The 15522-nt window shown below is 36.2% G+C and overlaps 1 protein-coding gene across 1 annotated transcript in view; it reads right to left on the bottom strand.

Annotated features, from left to right (window-relative positions):
• PPP2R5C (protein phosphatase 2, regulatory subunit B', gamma) overlaps positions 1 to 15522 on the bottom strand; it is an 85912-nt gene that overhangs the window by 54903 nt on the left and 15487 nt on the right. The window contains exon 3 of the mRNA XM_010583951.1: positions 13291 to 13450. The gene's annotated coding sequence lies outside the window, so the exon portion shown is untranslated. The remainder of the gene's footprint in view (positions 1 to 13290; positions 13451 to 15522) is intronic.

The raw sequence follows: 15522 nt of genomic DNA, 5'->3' as shown, positions 1-15522 counted from the left end.
CGCCGGGCCCGGCCCCCGCAGAAGCGGAGCTCGGCAAACCCCCGCCCCAGGAGGTGACGGGTCTTTTGCGTTTGCCTTTTTTTTTTTTAAAAAAAAAAAGGCACAAAAAACAAACCCCCCCCCCAAACCAAAAAAAAAAAACAACCAAACCTGGATGAGCTCACGGCTGCCCCGTTATTTCCCCCACAGATAACACTCGGTATGCACCTGCTACAAAGAACGCACGCGTTTTATTTTTTTTCTGTCCTGAAAAAGCCAAAGGCTTAATCTTTCCTTCAGCAAGGCTGCCAAGAACGACCAAACAGGTGCTCAACTTAACCGTGGAAAAACACAGCATTAAGGGCAACATCTACAACTTTAGCTTTCAAGAGCCCCATTACAAGGTAGTGCACAGTAAGATACAGGCCCTTGAATTATCATCATCATTGTTTTATAAACGTAAGACCTCATACGCATTCCCAGGAAGTGTTTTATGACTCGTGGCTAATATATATGTTATGAATAAAAACACATACATACGACATTCGGGAGAAAAAAACCTCCTGTTTCATGCTTATCTGAATGTTTCTTTCAATTGAAAAATGGACCTATCTTAAGTTTAACTTAACGTTGTTAAACTTGGATATGGCAAAACTCAGGTTTTCCTTTCTAGAAAGTTCAATAATTACAAGTAACTTTTATTATTAGAAACTAATGTATTGCAGCACTAAGAACCAATATATAGGCATATGAAAACACCTTTGCTGCATAATCCCAGAAATACAAGAAAAGCGCAGCATAACGATTTCTAAACTTTTTAGTTAAATTACTTAAGGTATTTGGAACAAAACTGTAAGCAACCTTTTCTTCATCGTATGAGACTTGCACATTTATTTTTACAATGAGCTATTTGAAGGACCATTTTGTCTCCTAGGTACTGCACCTCTGGGAGTGATCTTCAGAGAAACAGACAATGTTATACTTGCACCATCTCCAAATCTGTGCTTCTCCCCAAATACTATTTGCACCAGTATGTCACCTTTAAATATTTAGATTACTTATCTATGACACTGTCCTACCTTATACCTGCTCAAAAATGGAATAAATCAGAAAAAGAGGAAGATGCTTTTCAGTTAGGTAATTTGCTGATGAAAATTCGGAACAAAACCAAATCATAGGGCATACACGTACCTGGTCAGAAAAATTACATCGCACTACAATAATACAATGTCAATGGTGAGTTAGAGCTGTACTGAGTATTATTGAATTGGATGAAGGGAAAAGTCTAACTGGGATATAAAAAAGGGGAATATACAGATGAAGAAATCAATTGGATTTACTGATTGCTGACAAGGCCCGATTTGAAGTAGTTCCTCCTAGATATCACGGTTGAAGAAGGATGTAAACCTGATGAAAAAGCTCAAAGATGACCAATCTAGAAAATATTACTTAATTAAAAAAATAAAGCTGCTCTGTTCAGTGTGGTGTGGGGAGGTTGGGGTTTTTGTTTTTTTTTTTTGGCTCATTTTTGTTTGTTTTGTTGGTTAGTTTGGGGATTTTTGACAGAAAGGACTAGACTGATAATATCTAAGTATTTTAAAGAGTAATTATGTAGATTGAGGGAATTAGTTTTTCTACATTCACTACAGACAGTAAATTCCTCCTACATCAAGGAACATTAGGTTAGATATTAAATCATCTCGCAATAAGCATAATGAAACAAAATAAGAGACTGCAAACTTTCCAGTAATTTTTAAAAATGGCCAAACATGAGTGATATAAATGTAGTTGATCCTGCTTTTGAGAACATCAGAATGGACTATATGAACTTCTGATGCCTTTTTAAACTTTTTCCCTAAGACTATAGAGACTCAAATAATTTGTCCTTCCAGTCTAGGCAAAAACAGGGGAGCTATATTCTCAAAAATGTCAGGTTATATATCTATGTATCCCTTGGGTATACCTTAGATGTGGAGTTTTAGTCTTATAAAACCAAAAGCTACCATAGAGATATGCCTTTAACAGAATGAGATGTAAAAACAAAACCAAGACTGACCTCAATACAAAGTTTTCTACAAGATCTTGATGGATGAAGGAGAAAACTGAAGAATAACTCAGAAAATTTTTTCCAATATTTTCATATGCAGAATTTTGCAAGCAAATTCTGTTTCTTTTCTCCATCTAAAGTACAATTAGACTGTTCTATAGCGATAAGCCGCAGCATGAAGTGGCAAAAATTACATTTAAAATTCCAGTTTATCTAGTAACCACATCTTTAAGAAGCAGCTGTTCTCTTTCATCTCTATTCCTGTATTTGCTTTAATGGTCAACTGCTGCTTCTGTCTCTCTGAAGCTCCCTGCGAAGATTAAAATGGATATGAAGCCTGCTGGTCCAACGGCACACAACTTAGCTACTCTTCTGGTACACAACACAGCAAAAAGGGAATGTTTCTTCAGTTACAGTGCTATTTCCTATTTTATACATAAGCACAGCTTAAATAGCTGGAGGTTCATTAGCAAATTTTAGGTAATGGTTTAAGAGTCAACCCCCCTACATTGTTCTTCACTAAAGAGAGTAAATGCGACATCTGCAGCGGTAGCAGTAGTATTGGCAGAACAGCAAGTCACATTCAAGTAAGTTTTCTCTTCCAAGATACATATACCCTGTTCACACTTCCTGCTCTTTGCAGGACTGTTACATCTGAAGCCAGTACTTAGTAAACTACCATGAAACTGGTTCAAACAGCCATAATTCAGTGTATTTGTGGTGTGCTTCTGACAGGAGACTAGTGGAGTTGAAGGACTTCAATCTTTATAAGACCTTTTGCTCATTAACAAAATCTGGTATCTTCTCACCAGTCATATGGATTGGGAGGTACATTCTGCTCAGGAGGTTTTTATACCCTCCCTTTGTTTCAGCCTTAAATTATTTGATTTGCCACCAAAAGAAAATATTTACTTAAGTTGAATTATTTTGAGCAACTTCATTTGAGAAAAAAATTGCAAAGAAAATTGAGTTAGGAACTGACTTATTAATGGGGAGGGAAAGAATATTAGTGCAAGTGGAATAGAGCTAATGAATATCAATGGGAGGAGGAAGAGCTTACTTGAACAAATTTACGAAGACACTTCTGTTACAAGAGAATTAAAAAAAGCATTAACTTCAGCTATACATTTTTAGAATTAAATGAATGAAAAAACGTATTGACAGTATAGCAAAACTATTACAGGTTTCCTCTGAACCTTGTTCATAGCTTCTAACTTCCTGATGATGGGAATGAAGGAAAATCCTATAAAGTTCTTAGGATACAATTAAATGTGTTACGTTTAGGATCCAGCACTATAGCTGGTAAATTCTCTTTACACTGGGAGGCTACATAGTATTTCTTTCAAAACAAATACTCCATTTAGGCTGTGATTTAAAAAACCACCACACCCCCCACCCTAACAACAAATTCACCTGCCCAAAGGTTGCCCTTATTTCCATTCTGAACTAGCTACTATTCTAACTGATAGTGGCAGAATCAACAACATATAATTAAAATTGTATGAACTTCTATTTGCATGACAACACCTTGGATAAAGTTGGTTACCTCTCAGACTATAAGAGGAGTTTTCATTTTTGGATTGGGGGAGCAGGGGGCTACTTAGTCTGAACTCTGAGGTAACTAAAGGCATAATTCCACAACTGCCGAATTTGCTGTTCCTCAGCAACCTAAGCCACCCTAGTTGCAGACTACTTCAGTCCCCTTGCTGCGTTTCCCTCAGCTTTATTTTGCTCTCATCTGCTTCAGTGGTCATCAGATCCACAGCTGAGCTGGTTTAGCCCACTAATCCAACAGAAAGCCACTTACTTCATTGTCAGGTTGGTTCTCTGTTAACTTAGACTGTGTTCCATGGCAGCCTAAGCTGAAGTAAGTCTATATGAGCTACTGCTGCAATCCCACCTCTTCTGAGGCACATGTGTGCAACTGTCTGAAATCGCTGTACAAGGGCTTGTGCAGCTGCATAGTTGAACCAGATTAGAATTGAGCAGAGTTAAAACGAGAAGGAAAAGGGTGAGTTTGAGCCACATTGATTCCATTATCTGGTTGACCAGACAGCCACCCAAAAAAGGGACAGGAATAAACATGACTTGCTTTTATTGGTAGGACCAACATTATTTTTTTCCCCTCCAATTATAGCCTAAGCAAAACTTACCATTCTCACAAATGATGTCAGGCTACAGAAAATAAGGCTCTCTTCACAACCCTGAACAATGAGTTACTCAAAGACAGTAACTTTGTTTTAGGGGAGAAAGGGCACTGGATACTACACATTCTGGAGGAGAAACAGCAGAAATAGGAAGGATACTGGGCTTCTACAAGGTTCTGACACAATTCCAGAGGACAGCCAAGAGGAGATTCTTCAAGGAAACAGAGATGGTAAACATACCATGTTAATACCTAGCTATCAAGAGATATACACAGATAAGAAAAAAATTCTTACTGGGATGAATGAAACGGGTACAGACTATCATTTGGCTTCCTTAAAGAATTCCTAAGACTGAAAGCATGGCAAAAGATAGTATTCTACCTTCCACTTGAGAAAATAATATTTAATCAGTTTTTTCTGTACTAGAAGGAGTAAAAGTGGAACTGGCAAACATCTGCCTGTGACTGGGTTTGTCTCTATCTGGATTTCCTAGTATTTGCATGGTCACTGTAGCGCACAGACTCAACAGTACCAAGTTTTCATTCAGCCAATATTGTATACTCAAAAGTTTCTGTAAGTGGGGGGGAGAAATCAATAGATATCTGTTCAGTTCAGAAAGCTGTACAGCACCAAAAAAAATCATTAGTTACCTTAAAAGAAATATATTTTAAGAATAGCATCTGGTACAAAAACATATTTCCCATGGCAGACTGCAGAAGCTTGTTTCAAGTATTGGCACGCTATTTTAACCAAGCCCAGTATAAAAAGCTAATGTATACCACCAAACTCACTCCTGTCTGTGGCCTTATTACCTAAGTCATCCTTGTCATTTTCAAGAAACAAAGTGTAAAAAAAAAGAATATATATATATTTAAGAATAAAAACTTGAGAGCATGCTAGTTATCCAGCAAACACTGACTTATATTTACATGTATAAATATTGCATTCAATGTTTGATCAGTAGAGGTCTTATGAAGGGAGAAGTTCAGTGGAGCAGCAAAAATGTTTAGGTCCGATTATAATGAAGACCTGTGCAATGGAACAAAATGTTCTTTTTGTAAATAAGGGCATAATAAAAAACATCTTAAGAGATTTCCAAACTCTGAATTCAGAGACAGGTTAGAATCTAGAAAAGAAGACAATACCACATTTTAAATCCGATTTTTATGGATTCTATCCAAGCTTGAGTGGAAACAAGTTTGGTAGGCAATGCTGCCAGTGACAGATGTAGAGCATTCTTCTAACACTTTCAGTTGCTGACTAATGAGTAGGTGTTTGATAGGGCAGTTGAAATGAAGAACGGCTCATTAATCCAAGCCTATGATTTCATGTAAAGCTAGCTAAGAAAAAAAAAATCACACATTCAAGCAAAGTATTTTTCTCTATAACCTTTTTTGGGTAGTTATTCACTCACTATCATGTTTCTTAATCTTTAAAATGTTACATCGTAATTCAGACTGGATAGTTGCTAAATATTTTAATATTAATCATGTGATAATCATTAAAGTATTTACTCATTTGATAGATCATATTTTCCTGTAGGAACACCAAACAATTGCCAGTATTTGCTTTAAGAAATGTATATGCTTACCACGCACATATTTTAATAATTCTTCTAAACATTTGAAAGAAAAATAAATACAGGAAAGGCTGTTTATGCAACACTATAATGTTTTTAACATCAAAGTTCAAAGACAAAGTTACTAAATTAACATGGCAAAAAAAGTCTCCGCAGTTCTTTCACATAATACAATACACGCTCTCACTGACACCTAACCATACTGATGTAGGAAAGAACAAACTCTATTGTATTATTGTTTCAATAAATTTGATACAATATTGGGCTGCCAAAAATACTATAAAAGCATGAGTGCAGCCAGGACCAGGATAGCACTTAGCATACTGAGTTAGTCCAATGTAGTTCATGTACAAGGGAGAAGAGCATCATCTGTTTCACAAAACTGTATTCATCGATGTTTTGCATGAGAATTAATTTGTTTTGCCTCAGTGTTTTGCCTTTTAAATGCATTACGTATTAGGGCAAATTATATTTTATAGTAGCATTATCTTGTTTAATCCACCATCTTACTTTGCATAAAATACTTTTAGCGTAACAGTGATGCTGCCACCTTGCAGCTAGACAAAATTCCTTAATTGCCATGCACACACACAAGAAGCATGATTAAACTGGAAAGGCTGAAGTACTGCACCTTTGTTCTCTACCTAATTTACAAATGGCAGGAGCAGGTTTCTGCGATGAAAGTGACATAAAACATTGGAGATCTCCAGTCTCAACAGCTTATAAGAAAAGTGCTCCTCAAAACCCAAAGTAGTCCATTATCACTATGATTCCCATAAATCCAATTATATTGCATATATCCAATCAGTCTCTTTTGTGTCATGAAAACAGATGCTAGTTTTAAATGAACAAGTAACACACTCTGCTGGAGTTTGAGCTTACCCTGATATGAGTTTGTGGAAAATATCAACATACATGGTTGAATTTCTCTGCAGCACAGAGAACGATACTTGATTTACTTTTTAATTTACCTTTATATCAGTTTTGCTTGCTTATCTGTACTCTACAGTTGAGAGAAACACAAAACAACCTTACGTTTCTAACCTCTTGAGAAATTCTCACTTTTTTGTCCTTCCTCATGGTTACAACAGTTTTATCAATGAAAATTTGGTCCAATTGTTTTTTTAAGTATCAGAATCTTAAACTGGAATCACCTCTTCTGCAATCTTGATTCATCAGACTTCAATATTGAACAGATGATGAAAACAGAGCTATCTCCTACACAGCCATTTGTGACTTTAAAACATTAGGAAAGCTTTAATAATGCTTGCCTCCCTATCAGAGTCCTGTATCACAGGCAGACAAGTTGAGACACCACCCTGACATTCTCCTCTTGCACAGAACAGACTCAGAATTTGCCATAGCTCTAAAGTCTCTGCTTAAATTAAAAAGAGAAACCATGCACTCTACACAAGATGTGCTTAGAAAAATGGCATCCTTATAACCTGTCATGCTCATTATTCCCCCCCCCCCCTTTTTTTTAAAGAGATATGACTGATAGTAGTACTTTTAATGTTGAAATCATGTTAAGTCAGAAACAGACATCTCCACCAGAAGGTCAAAACCAGGGCTGATCAACATGCACGGCAAGATCTTCAACAATGAAATACCAGGATCTGTTTAATCATATCACATGCAGTTATTCTACATTAAGAAAACAGCACAGTATTCCATATTCTACACTTCTCAGCACTAAAAGTTAGCATGCATGTCCACAACTGTCAACATAGCTCATTTCTTCCTACCTCGGTATATACCTTTATAAGAATATTGTATCCACAATCCAACTCCAAGAGGTAAACAGTAATTCTGTAAATAAATTAGGAACTGTATTTGAAAATAAAAGCTGAATTACAATTGCCATCTTTAAGATTACATAAAACTATGTTCACTTCTATCTAAAAAAGAAAACAAAAAACCCAATCCCAAACCCACAAACAAAACCATGATACCGGCATCATAGGAGTCCTCTATAATGCTATAAAAGGATTCTATCCAACTTTAAAAAACATACACAGAAATGCTACAAAAAAGCATACTTTTGAATCACACCCAAATTTACATATGCATGACTAACACATGTTCACTGGGAAATTTTGCAACACTTCAGAATATTAAGGAGCACTGACTTTTTTTATTTTTTCAAATTTGTTATTCTAGGACTGACAGAGAACATTATATTTTAATGAATATTACTTGCAGGTTAAAGTTACATTTGTCACACAATTGTATTTGACACTGTATAAGACCTTTTATCCCAGTCAGGCCATCTTAATACTGTATTTAAGAATTCTCATTGCAACATTCTTTCACATATTATAGGGATTCAGACCACATCCTTAAAAATCTCATCACTTTGTATAACAGTTCTCTAAATGCTGTGCATTTACACAGTTTACTAAAATCAGATCATCCTTGCAAAATAACATGTACAAATACAAGTACATTCACCTGTTTGTACTGTTAAAAAACCCTCATAGCATATAAACTAGATGTACAGAATGGGCAAGGGAGCATCTTAGAACTACATAATTAGCAAGACTGTACTGTGGGAGAAAAAACCGTCAACCTGTAATGGAAGTATTACTAAAATTATAAAAAAATACTCTTTTTTAATAAGATGTACATTTTTGAATCATTAAACTTAAATTTTACTTTTCTGTATTAATAGTGTTGAACAGAAGTGAAACACATTAACATTTAGGTTGCTAGTTAACCAGTTATGAAATGCCATACTACTGGCTGGCTGTTCTATTTTTTGTTCCTTTTTGATCTTGGTCAATTACTCAGTAAGTCCATCACAGCAGCAACCTCTGTCCTGCAGATGCCAACACTCGCCCACTATTCTCACGTGGTAAGGAACAACTATATTCTCAGTAAAATCAGAGGAAAAATATAATTTTATTTCTTAATTTAAAAAAAAAAAAAGAAGAGTTTACAAAAAATATTAAGTCTGATCTGCTAATGGTTTAGATAGTAAACTAAACTTACAGAATTTACAAACGTTTGTGTGTCAAAGTTTTCTTAATATGAAAGTAAGAGAAGGGGGGGAGCAGATAGATCTGGAAGTAAATGCAGTTACCTCAAAAAGAAACAAGAAAAAAAAGATATCCTTCCTTTCCCTTAGCATTAAACCTAGGTAATTTTTTTTTTCTTTAAAATTTTAGAGACTTGATCTGTATGATGGTCTTTGGATACTGACTCCATGAGAGCCAAAGTGAAAATGTATTATTGCAGCCATCAGGTACACAAGCAACAAGCATGCAATTCATAACATATCATGACACTCTCAAAAGTTTCCTCTCAAAATTGAACAAACACAGCTAGATGAGTACATACATCACATGTTCAAGTGCTAGAGCTTTTTTCAGTATTTAATGTATTTGAGTGTCAGAAGTTCATAGAGGTAATCTAGAATCAAGAACTAAAGTGAAGATGACCCATCAACATCACCAGAAATAAATGCCAGCACACAACAATCAATCACAGACACTGTGGAATTATTTGCTAATTAACCATGAAAAAATTATCCATAATGTAACAATGAATTGAAGCTTCTTGCATAAAGTTGAAGCGGACAGTTGCAAAGAACATGAACTACTTCAGTGTGTCAGTGGTCAGGTACATACAACCTCAGAAATGGTACTACTTTTATATATTTATTAAATACTCATATTGAACACTTATGCTGTTTATCTCATACAGAACACATTTTTTAAATTTGTAAACAATTTCAATATATCCTAAGTTACAAACCATTTTCTTAAGAAAGCAAAAATGACGAAACTGGTAAGTTTCTGAAGGCTGAAACACCCTTTACTATTTATATTTGATAAACCCAAAGCATTAATCTGCAAGTTTTCAAATCATAATAAAACAACACACACCTTTAAGTCCAGTAAGTAATTTTTTCCCAATAAACAACTGAAAACAAAAATCAACTTTCTGTAACTGAAGTACCTGTACTACAAATGTTAGCTAACAAGGAGAACCAGAGAAGCAGAAATAAACATAACCCAAGTCTGTTGGCACAGAAGTTTTCTTTTTTGGTGAAAATAGGTAAGATCTTTTCAAGACATTTGGCACAGTTCTGAAGGTACTTCTCTAGAGATACTTCTGGGTTGTCTGTGGGCAGACAAGCTACCTCTTCTACCTGACCTAAATCAGGTTGTATTGCATGGTGCTGCAGGGAGCTTTACCAGCTTGCAGCTTTGCTAATATATGGATCTCAATGCTCCACAAACCAACTGCATCACAGACTTCTCTTCTATGTTCATCTCTGTTGTTAGAGCCTCTTAACTCATAATTTATTTCCTTTTCTTTTTGCATTATAGGAGCTATCCTGCTCCTCCATTTCCTGAATAAACTGAGGGTGTACAATGTTAATCATAAGCTGCTCCAATGAATATAAACCATACCACGCTAATACCAGTCACCAGGGCAAGTAGGCTGGTATTTCCAGAAACCTATCGTCAGCACTTCTGTGCAACACCCAAGAGAAAGTTCACAGCACGCCTGAAGATCAAAAAGTATTTTCTAAATAAGAAACCTTGATGAAAACCCACTTTGGCAGCTCCTCCTTTCCCTTCCCACTATTTCAAGTGATCTGCTGACCTCAACTCCAGCCCTATGGCACAGAAGCAAGGTGGTTATCTCATCAATGCTGCAGGCCATTTAGAGCTTACCAGTTACAAGCTTTCACAGATCAAATACAGACCTTAAAGCATGCAAAAAGACAACTCCATTCTATATGCTGTGCTTAAAATACAATCTCTTGTAAAGTACATCATACCACACAGTAGTCAACCCAACATGTATGAAGAAAATACACATCTCCTGGTCTACTACAGATAGAAGAAAGGTTTCCTACCTACTATAGCCATAGAAATACAGCTACTCGTTATGAGTAACTGGAGTTTGAAAGCTGGTTAAACAGCTAACCAGAAGGAATGCTATGTTCTTCCCAGTGCTTCATAAAAGTCAAACCCATCTTAATCATCTCAGTCCTTTAAATTACAGCCTGCCAGTCCACTTTAACTCCTGTCCAGACAGAGACATGAAACACCACACTTAAAGCTGCCCAAAAAGAAAGTTTCCCAGCCTCGCTTGACCCAGTGAACACACATCAAGTCACATATCTATGTACACATTAGGAGAACAGGGTGACTGGCCAACAGTGTTCTCAGCAACCCTAATAGGTGGGAATTAAGGTCATGAGTGAGCACGTGCAGTAAGCACAGCAATTATACAGACGTCTGCTATGATCCATGAGACTGGACATGGCTTTATTAGTAAAGATAGTAATTACTACCCATCACTAGATCAGCAATTGCACCAGTGTTTCATAACAAGAAGTTTGACCCTTTACAGCCTGGGGATACACATACAGCATCAGACATCCACCAGAGATAAGCTCAAGATCTTTTCTTTCATTTCACTTTAGTGGTGGGAGTGATTGCAGACTGAAAGGCAACTATAATGCGTATGCACAATTTCTTCACATCTAGGTACACTGTGTCAAAAACACTAGACCACTCTCAGAACATACCTTACACAGTTTAAGACTTTTTTTTTTTTTGCCAAGTCCAAGCAGGCATTCTTCTGCCCTTCATTGGCCTACTAGTTTAAACTGCAAGAGCCAAGGTGGAAACAGATATAAAACTTCACCTTTCCCACTGTAAGACAGATTACTTCCCCCCTCTCCCATCTGCACTAATTTTTCTCATTTCCAGCTTGCTGTCCACTCTGCTTCTAATCACATGCTCAATTCTAGTCTCCCTGACCTGACAGTCCCAGGCACTACCAGAAATATGCTATTTAAAGTAGGGCAAAATGGAGGTTCTAGACCAAGTAACAAATGTTTTTCTTTGCAACTGAGTCTCTGAACAAAAGGTTATGCCAGTCAATGAGGCTGTATGCATAACGTTTTATTAAAAAAGTCACTACTTTAATTCAGTGTCATTTGCTTGTGTCACACCCTGGATGTTACAGCTTGTGCATGAACCTACTATGTTCTACTACTATGTACTACCAAAAGATAGGAAGTATTATTCATAACCTGTGGTGCTAAATATTCTTATTTACAAATTTAATAAAATAGATTGAAATTCACTAATTAAATAAACAGCAGTTAAGTCTTGAAAAATTTTAAGCAGCATCTTGTATATAGACTGCTATACTAATATAGAATCATAGAATCATTTAGGTTGGAAAATACCTTTAAGATCATTAAGTCCAACTGTTAACCTAGCACTGCCAAATCCACCACTAAACTACATCCCTATGTGCCACATGTACAAGTCTTTTAATTACCTCCAGGGATGGTGACTCAACCACCTCCCTGGGCAGCCTGCTCAAATGCTTGACAAGCCTTTCGGTCAAGAAATTTCTCCTAATATCCAATCTAAACCTCCCCTGTGTAACTTGAGGCTGTTTCCCTCTCGTCCTATTACTTGTTACTTGGGAGAAGAGACTAACATGATGGACAATATTTCATATTCTTTTTGTAAAAACAGTATCTGTGTGAAGAGAAGAATGCTGCAGTCTAATTTGGTCTATATGAAAAGCAGTGTAATTCATATGGGCTGAAAAGTTGAGTTTATTATATCAAGAAAACAATGACTGGAGGAAAAAAAGTCTTATCGCTTGACATTTTCACATTGCCTACACCAGTACTACTCAACATTTGAGCAATCTATTAGGCTTTCACTGCCAACTTTGAACACTGGAAAGCAGTATGCATTGCACTTCAAAACAGTTGGTTTTGGTTTGTTGTTTTTTTTTTAAATAAACCTTCAGTGCAAATCAGTTGCTCATAAGCAGTAGATCAGTACATCTGACTACACTTGGAAAATTCTACCCTAGCACTGCTACAAGCCACCATAAGCACAGTATGCAAACATGTATCTACACAACAGAGAGTAGCTAAAATAAAGATGATAAAAGCTGTGTTAGTAAGAGAAGATGCATCAATCACCATCATCTTTTCATCACAGATGGCAGTAAATGTAATTCTAAAAGATCACAAAGCCTTAAAATTGACAAAGGAAAAATTCATATTCATGAAAAAGACATCACTCCACTTGACCCATGCTCAGGAAAACCAGACCAATAAACAGCGATAGACCAAGTCTTCTCACAATGCCAAGAGATACTTTACTACAAATGAAGTAGGGTTTGAGCGTACTGCACTGAGAATGACTAATATTTTGCATAGAGCCCAGAGCCCAAATACTCTGCTTTGATGTGAGATTAGTGAATATACTTTCACACAGACATTTCTGGGTTGAAGAAACTTAGATATTTCCTATACTGATTGCAAAGAAGGCAACACAATAGAAGTCCTCATATAAGGACTGAAAAAAAAGAAAAAAACCCACCCAATGTGTTTGAGCATTCAAGTATGTGCAAGATTGCACATATGTATACTTGATATATAATGTATGCTGTCCAGATATAAGAAGTGTGACAGTTGAGATGTTTCTCTGTCTCATGCCCAAGATCCTCCACAAGAGTCATTCTAATTTAGAAAGACATACCTTTTAAAGCTGGCAGTTTTTGAAGCTCCCTGTTATTGCTAACATTAAACCTTGAAGAACTCTGCCGCTTTTCTTTCTTCAGTACTGTCTGTGGTGCTGGTACTTTGATTTTAGAGAGTTGTGCTGGGGGAGGAGTGCTGTTTGATTTTTTGTTTGATACCTGTTTAAAAAGAAATGAAAGCAGTTAATTGCAGCTGAACTTAGAAAATCTTCTAAAAAAGTTTTTGTTACAGAAATAAATGAAACAAAATAAGCTTTTAATCAAATTGCTCTATTCATCATCCTCTGAATGTATAGCTATCTATTCTTCTGTTCCATCTTTTCAGTGTTCGTTTCTGTACCACAGCCCTCATAGATGGGAGTAGATCACCTTGTTACATGCACTAGCCCATTTATTTGAAGTTACCAGCCAAATAAAGAGGAATTTTCAAATAATGTAGTTCCTTAGCTACTCTCACCTTTTCCCTGAGAAGTCCAGGTCTCCAAGGTATTTGGCTAACTTCACCTTCAAAGGGATCACAAGACCACGTCTATTTACAGCAGGTGAACCTTTCACTGCCTATTTGTACTGTGCCTTGCTGCTAGAGTCCTAAGCTTTACTAGGGCATTCAGGCTTTGATATAAATCTAAAGAAGGAAGTCTTATTACTCTAGTAGCTTCAGCAGCTTCTAAAACATACATGAAGATTTGTAGCAGTTTACTGCCTACTCAGAGCAAGTTGTTTTTACTCTAATAATCCTTATCAGATTGTCACTGTACCTCTGTATGAAGTTTATAACATAAAACCAGAAAAATAGTTCCCACCTATAGGTTTCCAGTTTGCTGTTACTTCCCAGGCTATACTTGACAGTGCTCTCCCTCAAGCTGAATAAAATGCATCATTAACAAAAACCTGTCAGAACTTGTGATGCTGCCTTTCTCATTCCTTTTTTGAAGAAGGAAAAGCAGGTTTAAAGTAAGCAATAGTTAATTTTCTAAATATGAATAATTTCATTATGTTCTTTATAAGAATGATAAGACATCTAGGACTGACCTACACTAAAAATACAAAAACAGCTGAGCAGGAAATCTTACTGCAAGTATTGTAATTCATTTCACAGGACCTTAATTTGCTGTAGAAGCCTTTCAAATTTGCAAACAATTTTACACATTACACACTGAAGCACACATATCTGAAAATACAACTTGGCACTTTTCTGTTGCAGGAAAGACCATATTCTCCTTTTCAGAAAGTGCCCACATGGTAAGAAATAGGAAAAAAATCAGATGCGAATGGGATTCAGGATGGAAATCAAGTTGTAATGCTGCCACTTTGGCAGTTTGAGTGGATTTAATTAGAGTTTTGTTAAGTATAGTAGATATGAAAGCAGTGTTTTGTTCCTGCATGAAATAACATAAATGGCATGTTCATAGGGATATGGCTAACAGAAACCACTTTTCTTCATGTTCTAAAAAGGATTTCCAGAATAGCTTATTCATCAACAGCTTCCATACGGTCTAGGAGCGTACCCATTCAGCGCACATGGAAATTTACATAAATTTATCTACCTTTAGAGTCTCCAAGACAGTAATTTTATTCAAATTTTGTTCTAGCAGCGTAACTAGGAGAGAAATGTATATGCTTCAAGAATAGATTAACAGTCGTGCTATATTATACACACTGTACTTAATATACTGATATGACTGAAAACATTTAGTTTTCATTAAACACATTTAAGTTTACCATTTTGCAAACTTAATACAACAGCAAAAACACTTACAGCCTTATTGAACAAATAGAGGGAGACAATACACTGAATACTAGAAGTTGTAAGTTAACAAAAACACTCTAGAACTCATTTCAGTAAAAGTGGCATACATCAGCAAGTTAAAAGCATTTATGTACAAGTAATACCTATTATATTGCATTTTTCAGACTATTCCACTTTTTAATCCCAAACACTAAATGCTTAAAAATCTTGTTGCTGAAATACCAGTGATCTGCAAGGTAAATTCTATCCATTAATTGAAGTTAAAAAAAGGCATCCCAAATAAAAATATGAATAGACTAAGCAGAAAGAAAAACAGCACTAAAATTAGGAAGCAATGACTTACCGGGTTTTAAACTGTAAAAGCTAGTTAAGACACATTATAAACAAGCACCTGTGGCAGAGTCGACCCTGGCTGAATGCCAGGTGCCCACCAAAGCCACATCTATCACTCCCCCTCCTAACCTGGACAGGGGAGAGAAAA

Source organism: Haliaeetus leucocephalus, unplaced genomic scaffold (genome assembly GCF_000737465.1).
Source record: "Haliaeetus leucocephalus isolate CR32 unplaced genomic scaffold, Haliaeetus_leucocephalus-4.0 Scaffold932, whole genome shotgun sequence".
Classification (NCBI taxonomy): Eukaryota; Metazoa; Chordata; class Aves; order Accipitriformes; family Accipitridae; genus Haliaeetus; species Haliaeetus leucocephalus.
The sequence above is the reverse complement of the archived record's forward strand: the minus strand, read 5'-3'. Positions and strand labels throughout refer to the sequence as shown.